Source organism: Crassostrea angulata, chromosome 8 (assembly GCF_025612915.1).
Source record: "Crassostrea angulata isolate pt1a10 chromosome 8, ASM2561291v2, whole genome shotgun sequence".
NCBI classification, from domain to species: Eukaryota; Metazoa; Mollusca; class Bivalvia; order Ostreida; family Ostreidae; genus Magallana; species Magallana angulata.
The window spans coordinates 50,978,852-50,990,284 of NC_069118.1; the positions used below are offsets into that span (position 1 = coordinate 50,978,852).

Sequence of the window (11,433 nt, forward strand, 5' to 3'; positions counted from 1 at the left end):
CACATCCTCCAGAGGACCTCGTCTGATTTCCAGATTAGATAAACTAACCTTTGGATTTCTTTCTTTTTTCTTGACAACCCTTCCAGACCTTTTCCTTTTTAAATTTGATGCTTTGATTTCCGTTTGGTTCTTCTTAGTTTTCTTGCAGTCTCCCAGTTCTGTTTCTCTGTTTTCTTTACCATCCTTATCAGCATTTAATTGCTTTCTTAAGTTCTTTGCATCAACAGTTTCGCTTTTTTGTCAACATTGCCTCTATGTGTTCCTTTGTTGCCTCTTTATTCTCGTTTGTTTCAGTTTCTTTTCCTTTATTTGCATCTTGTTTCATTTTCAACAAAGTAATCTTCTTTGACTGGTAAGCAGATACATAATCAGAATTCAGGCAATTTTCAAATATTCCTTTCACACAGTTAACACAAAAACAAGATAGGTTCCTTACTTTGATCAAGTATGGTTCAGTTGTGTTTTCAATATTGTGCAGTTTTCTTGTATTTGGGATCGTTTTGACATTTGTCTCTGGTCGATTTCTCGAAATTTCATCTGCTTTCACATAGAAAAAGTTCCTTTTCGTGTAAGGTTCATCTAAAATAAACTTTTCTTGACTGAATTCAAAGAGATCTTTGGTGTTATTAATAACAACTTTCTTCCCTATTATTGCTCGATCCACAGCTTTATTCAAAACACCTATCTCAGCGTCACATGCACTTTTTTCCATGTTCAGAACCAAAAAAATTTCTGGATATTTGTATTTCTTTAAGAGACAAGTCTGCAAAAGGTCCCTTGGACTTGTACTGGGCAGAACATCCATCAGAGAAAATAACTTGTTTCAAAGGTGCTGCATTCAGCTGATCCTTGATGTGATTATCCACTAAGGATTTGTAGAAGTCTACAGCATGGTAGTCATGGCAGAGGTCCTCAGATAGTATAATACAGACATCTTTGACCAGGCCATCTCGATCCCTTTTGATAATAGTTTACAATAGGATGCATTGTTATTTGGGAATTTAAAAAAAAGCTGCTTTGATTTCTTCTTGGTAGTTTATGCCTCTATTTTTAGCAAAATCCATCACCTGAAGAATCCAATTCTCAGGCAGATTGTCCTTTATTAGAGAGAATTGGGTTTGCTGCCACTGGGCTGTGTGTAGATGTTTAAAGAATGTTGTTCCTTGTGCTGGATGCAAGATATCAGTTTCTACCAGTTCAAGGATCAACTCTTGTTTTCTACCAGTTTTTGCTACCAATACTGCTTTGCCTTCAAATCTTTCCCATCGATTCCATGTCAGCTCTTTGTCTTCGGGTATATCATTGTATCTTTCTTCTAAGGTTTTACTTAGTCACTGCATTTAGAACATTTTCCTTCAATGCATTGTGGAGCAAAGAACTTCTGACTGGATGGTTTTGGGCACAAAAGCATTTCTAACAAGTTGGCTTCATTAACACTTGTTGGGCCAGATGACTTTTTGGCATGCTCTAAACTCAACAACATGTTCCTAACATTAAGGCAGTACCACACATGCAATACTCTCTGTGTGTTTTATTTAGTAATCGAACATTTCTTGTTCGTAAAGAAGCAAACGTACTGAAACATACGGTTTCCTGTGCGTTTTCCTTTTTGTATTTGTTATATGCTTCTTTCACAGATATCAGCAGTAAATGTCCTGGGCCATCTTTGGTAGCATACCTACGTTGAGGAACAACTCTCGAGATATCTGTTCTAGTGTAAAATGACCGTATTTTTTCACATTATTGCGTGTTTTCTTTTGTAACTTCGACCTTGCTGATAAAGTTCTTCTGTTTAGTTTGTATCTTTCAGCAAGAAATTTCTTGCAATATCCTTTTTGTACTAAGCTTCTTGCTGCACCAATAATAGCAGATTTTCCTTTAGGTGTTTTTCGCAGTTCGTCAATAAGGTTTGTTTCACCTAAATTTGAAGACTGTACTGCTACTGTACATGTTTGTTTATTTTCTTACTCTGGACTTTCAATATTATTTCTTACAGACTGCCTCTTTCCACGTTTTCTTTCTGTCTTTTTTCTTTATCGAATTCTTTTTCTGAGATGTCATCTTACTTCTGCAAATTCTTTGTTTGTCTCTGTTGTACTCTCTTTTGGATTGCATCTTGTTTCTTGTGGCAACTGTACCTTTCTTAGATTTCACGTAGTTCTCTTCAGAAATGTTTAAAAATCTTTTTTCCATGTATTTAGCTTGCCGCTTTCTCTGCTGTTCAAGCTGGTGTTGTTTTTTCTGTAAAGCTTCTCTTGATGGATTTTTCTTTGATAGCTGTTTTTTTAAGTTGTCTCTTCCTTTCTTGCATCTCTCCTTCTGCTTTTTCAAATATTCTTTATATTTTTCCGGATGTTCAAGTTTAAGTTTTCTTCTATAGTTTGTTACTCGGTGTACTTTCTTTGGCGTGTCTGTAAAAACAAGATAAACTGGATGAAATCAACTACATGTACTTAAACACAGTTGCATTTGACTTAAAAACAAGAATTTACAAGACAAGGACTTGATAAATTTGAATTCAAACTTAGATTAACAGGAATTATTGTTATTAACAATGAATTGATGTTATTACAAAAGTACTTTGTTCTTGTTTGTCGAACTATTACCATATATCGCAAAATTGTTAATTAAATTTACAAAATTGTCTGTGTAACTTTAAGGAAATGAAAATGATTTAAAACTCGGTGAAGTTTGCTTGAAAAGTAGGGGTAAATTGAGTAAGATATACAAAAGTACTTTAATAATGATTTAATATTTATGACAAACTTTCTACAGGGGTATCATTGAACATCCCTCTTTTCCTGTCAAGTAAATCTCATTTTACCAGAGAAGAGGCAAAACTGTGTTATAAAATTGGACGTAGTAGAATACACGTAGAGAGAGCAAACGAAAGAATTAAAAACTATGAAATTATCAGACATGTTCCTTCTCAGTACAGACATTTGACAACAAAAATATTTCAATTGTGCTGCTGTTTAGTTAACCTTCAGGCGCCTCTCCTTAAAGAGATAGCAGACAAATATGAGATAGAAGAGAATTAGTCAGGAATGTTTCAATTAACATGAGTGATACAGTAAAATACATATAATGTACATATCAAGAATTCATTATGTTATGCACTTTCAACCATTTCATGTACCGGTATGCTAATTATATAGATGTATTATGACGATAATATTTCTTTCTTTTCTTGATAACTTGATGACTATCAATAAGAATTGTAAAAAAGATTTTGATCTACTAGTCTGTGTTTTTATATGCCAAAGCTTTCAAAATAGTTTATGATGTATAAGAAAATATACAAAAAGAAGATTAATGTTCTGATTTTCAGCCCATTTCACTTCATTTTCGAGTATAGTTAAAATTAAGTAATTTAACTGTTTGGAGTATCTGATCCAGTGATACTAAGGAGTATCTGATCCAGTGATACTAACATGTTAAATATAGTGGAATTTTAAGATTAAAATTTCTCATTGCAGTCCTTCCACGAACTTGACGTTATCCATCCTTCTGAGTGTTTTTATGGTATTAAGGAGTCCCTGCCCGACATGCTATACCTGCAGATGGACAACTGTGCCAGGGAAAACAAAAATAGGTAAATCTAAGAATTTTTTTTCAATTCTAATTCTAATGTGAAGATCATGTTTTATCACGTGTGCCTGTTTCTTTTTTATTCGTAGATACCTACTTGCCTTTTTGTGTTATTTAGTTTGGGTCTTTTTAAGAAGAAAAATTCTTACCTACTCATGAAGACGTAGACCACGTTTTTTCGAATTAACAATATTATACTTCATTCTCTCTCTCTCTCTCTCTCTCTAATTTAAAACATTATGCAGATTTAGTCACTGATTTATGAGGCACTTGGCCCTGACTCTTGAGAATTTGATGGACGGGTTTGAAAAATGTAACACCCCGCGACCACATAGCGTGAGGACACATCAGTAAGAATTTTAGGATGGGAGATGATCCAACCCCCTGAAATTTAAAATTCTGGGCGATAATGTACAAAGAAAAAATATGACATCTGCAAAACTTCACCACATTCTTCAATAAATAAAACTATCGTAATTTCGTACCCGTTTCTCACCATGTTATCAGTTAATATCCAATACAATTTAATATTGAATATATCTATGACACAGTTATTGCTCTGTTTTAGAATTTACAATACAAGTGAGTGGGTGACCCCATTTCTCAATTCAATGAGAAACCACAGCATATTCAATATTGTATAGGACGAGAATGGCAAAGCAAAAATTCTTTGGAAAAGCTTGTCCACAGATAAGGTAAATATACTAACAAAATACTTTCATTTTGGTAGCAACAGAGGCTGCAAGTCAATATGTTTTCCAAAATATTTAGGTCATTTAACTTTAATGGAAAATGACCCCTTAAATTGATGTTGCTTAGCCCGCATTTTCTCTATTAAAAAAAAAAATAAAAAATTCTCATTATTTATTTATGCTTCCAATAATAAAATATTTCAGATTTTTAAGCATTCTGAACACTTTAAATAAAGGGAGAAAAACTTGTATAGAATAGGCGTTTCACAAAGCTTATAAAATTGTAACTTGATAGACAAATCATATTTTCAAAAAAACATACCCTAAATCCCAAGTATCATATCATTAGTTCACATTAGTAAAAAAACCAACATTAATGTTACTGTTTTTAAAATGCTTAAACAGACTCATTAATCTGCAGCAATTCTGAATTGCGAAACATGTGATATTTCCCTACGCCAATAGTACGCCAAAAATATAGTCCTTGTTATATTCTAAACATTGATGACTTCTTTTTATGCCAAATTGTATGATTGTAGAAAAGAAAGAAAAAATATACTATTTTAATTTCCTTTCATCTTGATTTAATGAACAATTAATCAAATTTACATTTGACAAGTCGAAAACCAGAAAAGACCCCTTCCTTAACGGACTTTAAAATATTATTTGCTAAATGAGGCTTATAATAATAATGTAATCTTTTAATACCCTTAAAGATCGGATTGTAAATGGAAAAATTTACGTGAAAATAGATTTATCAAATCCATTATGTTTAATAGTAGTAAAAACTACTTAACTGCAAAAAGTTAAATTAAGTTATAATTTACCTTCATGGGACTCAAAATCAGTTCGCTAGTTGATAAAAGGGTTATGAACCTCAAACATTGGAGTCATACTTTGAACTTTTAACAGAGGAACTCCTAGAGCTGACAGAATTCCTTGTTTGGATGTCATACATTAGAGCACCAGTGAAAGTTGCCTTGTTACAGTGAAACATTCCAGCATTCTCCAAGATTTTACATTTAAGTGGACAAGCAGCCCTTAGATCATGCCCCTACTGTCAGGAGAAGTGATATTACTGTCACAGTTTAAAGAAAACCATCCATTTGTCAAACAGAAGCTTCTTACCACTGGACGACAATTTACGAAACTCAGAAGGCTTTGGACTGAAAGAAAGAGACACTAATAATATTCCTGAGGGTTATTCTAGAGATGAAGAAATACAAAAGAGGATGGAATATGACACCTTACTGAACAATAACCAGAAACTGAAACACCAAAAACAGACCGGGCTGAAAGGAACGTATAACGTCATGAAAATACCCTATTATGACAGCAAGTCAAAAACAGCCAGATGGAATGTTACCCTTGCGGACTTAGAAATCATTTGATGGACATGTTAATTGGCAAAAAGAAAAATAGAGCCAGAGTCAGAAACTGTGAAGAAAACCTCAACCGGTTTCTAGAGATATGGATTCCTGAGGGTTATTCAACATCCACAATGACAGCATCGCGGAGTACCAAAGGAAATCCTTCAAAAGAAAGAGGAGTGGTAAAAATGTGGATCCACTAGACAAAGGACGCTTTACTTCGGGCACTTTCAAAGGAAGAAATAAAGACTGCAGATGAAAGAGCTTACGACAATGCCTGAAAACGGATCCGAAGAATCCACTGTCATGTTTTTGGAAGATTTCTAGTGTAATTTCAACAACATTAATGTTAACTCGTATGAAAACATTTTGTGCTGTATGTCAATTCTTTAAATTGAGATCATTCTAAAGCTCGGGTCTTAATGTCTTATCAATTTTTTTGCGTAGCAAGGTCATAGTAGCACTGAAGCAGTTGAACTGAAGGTATTCAAGAGGCCCTTGGGCCTTATCGGTCACCTGAGTAAATGTAGTATGCCTTTAACAATTCACATTAATGTGCATTATTAATACAGGGATTATTAAATCATTTTGTAGCTTTAGGTGGAGTCGATTGATTTTTCATTTGTAGTTAGGTTTAAAAAACTTCAGCCATTTTGAAATACTTGTATTACCAGGCCTAAGGGCCATAAAAGTTAGACGAGCTCAATTTTGATCTCAGTCTCATTTTTACAAAAGGAACATAATTAAGTGAGATTTATTTATTTATTCATTTATTATGTAGGACTTTATAGTTTGTTTCGTCATACATGTTTATGACATAAAATTACAATAATAGAGTTAAATAAAAACTACAATTCTGAAAGCTGTTTGTGTTAAAACAAAGGAAAACCTATATTTTGAGAAGTGAAAAGAATGATTACAAAAGAAGGAAAAAGGTATCTTGTTTGTACAAATGTTTTGAAAGAGAATTGTTTAAAACACAATTTATCATTTGACACTTTGAAAAGTGTTTTGTCTGTAATTAACAATTCACTTAATAGAGGACTGGGACATCATATTGGTTGAGATTTGAAAACATCAAATATTTACAATATGTGGTCAAAAATGTATTTGATAATGTTTGAAAAAGTATCAGAAGTAATATTATGCAAGATTTTAACTTGAAATCAACAGGCCATATGGGCATAGAACAATTAAGTTAGAGAAAGGTTCATAAAAATAATGTTCATTTATTTTTAAAGAGAAAATATTAAGTGTTCCTCTTTACGTCTATTGGAGAGTAAGAACAAATATGTATGTCCAATTAAAACATATATAATAATCACAATATTTTTACATAAAAATATTATGGCATTAAAATGGTATATTTTATAGGTGCAAAAGCTATCGCAGATGCAAAAAAAAACAAAAAACAATCAACATAACCAAAAAGTACTAAGCTGAAATATCTTAAAAACAGAATGCTTTCTATGAAAATATATGACACATAGGTAACCATTGTGTATGTCCTATATTTAATAAAATTAACAACTTTTATAACAGTTGCTATGACGTCTCAAAGGGTTTTAAAAATGCAAGGTTTGCGGTTTGAATATTAGAAATAATGAACTTTGCCAGGCCGTTTACAAGTACTATTTCTACTTATTTTTAAAGAAAAACATTTAAGCTTATAAAAGTCATATGTTTTAAGAATTAGCAAGATGCACAAAGATTTAAAATAAATATTTTATACAGAAAATTGTTTTTTATCAACAAGATACAGAGGTTATCTATATAAGTATGTTAAAAATGTTATGCTTTAGAATTGAAAAAAAGAATGATGTATTTTGCCGGTGCAGTTATATGTACAACTGTATAAACAATAGCAATATGGTTTTTCGAAAAGACACCGACCTTAGTTTTGTGTGTATGTTAAAAATGCAAAATGTTAGGTTTAAAAATGAGCAGTGATTGATATCGCTAGATTATTTACATGTATTTCTCGCATTATCATGTATGTGAGATCGGTTTGTCCAGTGTGAGACAGCAGTGTCAGATGTTTCTGTCCTACACTGTGTATTATTGCACCGCGACCGGTGTAACGAAGAATTTTGACCCGGGTTGAAAATTGACCCAGGGGTCATTTTTCCACGTTGAATAATGAGACGAAAGGTGTTGAATAAAGACCCTAATCCGTTGAAAATTGACCCGCATCGTGGAATTTTGATCATGAAACCGGTTCAAAATTCAACAGCAATGAAGCACAAAATAACGAATCAATATTATAACTTGAGTTTATTTAATTAAAAATTATCAATTTATACATATTTATTCTTTATATTTATATGTTGCAACGGGGGGGGGGGGGGGGGGGGGGGGGTTAATTTACATATTATCCCTTTAAATATGTAATAACTATTTTATTCATAATAAACTTTTCGCGTATAATTTATGTTTTGTGTGATATCTATATATTTCTTAAAAAAATATGTTTTTTAAGAATATTTGTATATGTCACAGGAATAATTATTTTAGTAAATTAGTATTCATATTTGCGTTCACTTATTTCAACATTTCATGTTTTCATTTCCCATTGTTCATTTGTTTACATCCACACTGCTTCATTCATTCATACAATCATTGATAGTATGATAGTATGATATTAGTACGAGAGGTCACGTGGTTACGTTTGGCGGGTGGATCAGTGAATGAATGGGTGTGTTAGACTGGTTTTTCGGGTTTAAGTAAGTGAGTGCGCATGTCCGTTTGCATTTATTCGATATACAAATACAACAATAAATATTCAGCTTATTTCAACAAAAGGCCTTGGAGTTCTTAATTGTTCCCAAATGTAGCCCATAATATTATATATCAGCTATTAATTCAATTTAAAAGTGTTTTATTGAACGGAATGTTCAAATTATTGAATGGATTGGATAAGAGTCATAGCCTATGTAAACTCTTTCAAACATATAAAGTCAAAAAGAAATTATCTAAAGTCATAAGAATATAGTATTACAAGTTTACAGAATATAATTGATATTATGTGCATATTAGACAGGGGATACTTGTATATTAGATAATTATCTGAATATTATCATATATGATTGTATGACATATTGTTGGTAGACATGTTGACTCACACCTACATTAACAAACAAATCACATTCATTTATACTTGCAGGGATACAAACATAAGAATGACATTTTCATGATCCAGCCCATTTGAAAAGAACAGTTAATAAAAGGGGAGTATATATTAAGTAAATATACATGTATAATACTTAAATGGGTTTAAACCGTGTAACATAAGAGAATCAAAAACGCTTTGGAGCTCTAATATAAATATAAACATGGGAAACAATTTAACAATTTTATCTATATGAAAAATCAGAACTACTATAAAGTATATAGTTCATATAAAAAGGAACACTAATGTCAATAAGTTGTTTAAAAAGTTCGTCTCTTTGTTTAGTATATCTTGGATATCCAGGGGGGAAATCACATTTCCTTCATATTCAGACCTACAATATAAACATCGACTTCCATCAGTTTAAAAAAATCTTTAAAGTAAGCTTTACTAGCTTTATTCCGTAATTGACGTAAAATAATATTTCCTATTGCCTTAACTGAAATTTTTGTAAGCTTTAGGTATATTTTTTTTTTTTAAGTGTTGACTTAAAGAAAGATAAAGTTGATGAAATTTTCTTTCCTGCATGAAGATTATTCCATAATTTACATGTAGACGGAGCAAAGCTATTGTAATAAGTATATAGTGGTAGATAGTTAAAAAGCTCATTCGACCTAAGATTATATGTATGTTCAGCTAGAAAATATGATTGAATTCAATCTAACATATCTTGTGGTGCTAAACCATTTATAATCTTGGAGAATATAGTTTGTTTATGTTTATCCCTTCGAGATTGTAAGGTTTCCAATTTATGCTCACAATATAAAATGATTTTAGAAGAATTAACTCTGATCCCTGTCACTGTCCTGGTTGCTTCAATTTGTACATGTTTAAGCAATTCGGATTGTCCTTGATACAGCTGCTCCAAACAATATCACCATATTCCAGTCTAGGTCTGATAAAAGCCGAATTTTAACAAGTATTTATATATCAATTGTATGCTTGAGTAATCTTAATATATTCAACTTTTTGCATGCCTTTTCATGTATACCATTAATATAATTAGATCAACAATCCTCCGACTGTATATTTAGATGCAAACCTACTTTTTTTAAAAAAATGATAACATTTTTGCTGTATGCTATATGTTTTTAATTTTGAGGAAATGTATTACGTCAGTTGCCTGTGTTTCTAATTTACTGATAATTAATGGAATTGAAGACTCAAAATGATAGAAATAATTGCATTTTTTAAAAAGAACTATGACTCTGCATATGCAGAAAATTGGATGGTGCTTCAATAAAGTTAATCCGACAAGTTTATGAAATTTTTTTGTTAAGTATATATGTATAATACAGTATACATAAAAAAGGTAAAAATATGACAACCATTCATTTATTTTTTTGTCAGAGATGCTGACTTCTTCAAATTAAGCATAGGTATCTGACATTATATCCTTTTGTCTTGATATAAATATATATTTCCTTTACCCAATAAAACAGTATAGATGTTATATTTTGAATTATTAGAAAATACAGCGCCAGGTGTCTGTCGAATAGAGCTCTGTTGAATTGCCTTAAAAGTGACAATAACGGGCAATACATTTGTTCGATATATTTTCAGAGATTATGACAAGTTGAAACTTAAAATTCTGTCACATGAGGGAATGAAAACCATGTCATCTATGTCAAAAAGTATTCTAGCCCTACTCGCCTGTTCCATTCCGAAGCAAACGGTCATCTTTTTAGCTTTATTTACATAGTATAGTAATAATAAATGGATATCATATTTTCAGTCTCAAAATTAAATAATTAATTGGACCTATCAACCTAAAAGAAATTAGCCCGTACGCATATGTATCGGACAGTATGAACATTCTAAAACTAAAACTTTCAAAAATGTGCATGATTGTACGTTTAAACCGTGTAGAGTAAGTTCCAGTTCAGATCAAAACTCTGAGGTTGGGGTCAATTCTCAACAGGATCAATTTTCAACGTGTCGATGTCATCAAAGTTTAGAAAAAAATCTTTCTCATACCGTTGAAAAATGACCCCGGGTATACATTTCACGATTTGAGTCTCAATTTTCAACGTTGAAAAATGACCCCCCTGGGCAATATTCAACGTTGAAAAATTACCCCGGGGTCAATTTTCAACCCGGGTCAATATTCTTCGTTACACCGGTACTACTTTTAAACATAAACAAACATCGTCTGCAGTCGTAAACAATAAATCATGGAGGGTGAAAATGTGTTAGATTCAAACCCGTTGAAACGCCAATTTTCATTGAGGCAAATTAAAACTCGAATACAATAAGAAAAAACTGGGGCATATGAACATTTTGCATGAGTATTTTGAATTGAAAGGGGAGACCAGAGAAATTTACAACATACCCCCTAATGAGCTTGACACCCTCTTTTAGTAGAGGCCCTCATAACCATGTATTCAGTTTTTTCTCACGTGTGGGAGTATAGAGGAAGATTTTTTTAAGATTTAAAACATTTTCACTATATGGCCATATTGGCCCCACCCTAGAGCCTGAAGTACTATATGGCCATATTGGCCCCACCCTAGAGCCTGAAGCCCTGACCAAGGAGTCATGGATTTCACAATTTAGGTTGAGGGCTTCATGGACATCATTATCAAGCATTTAGTTTTTAACAAATGTATAT

The 11,433-nt window shown here is 32.1% G+C and overlaps 1 pseudogene; it reads right to left on the minus strand.

The window, feature by feature from the left end:
• Positions 1 to 546: 546 nt before the first annotated feature.
• Positions 547 to 2,518, minus strand: LOC128160159 (uncharacterized; annotated as a pseudogene).
• Between the last annotated feature and the right edge of the window lie 8,915 nt (positions 2,519 to 11,433).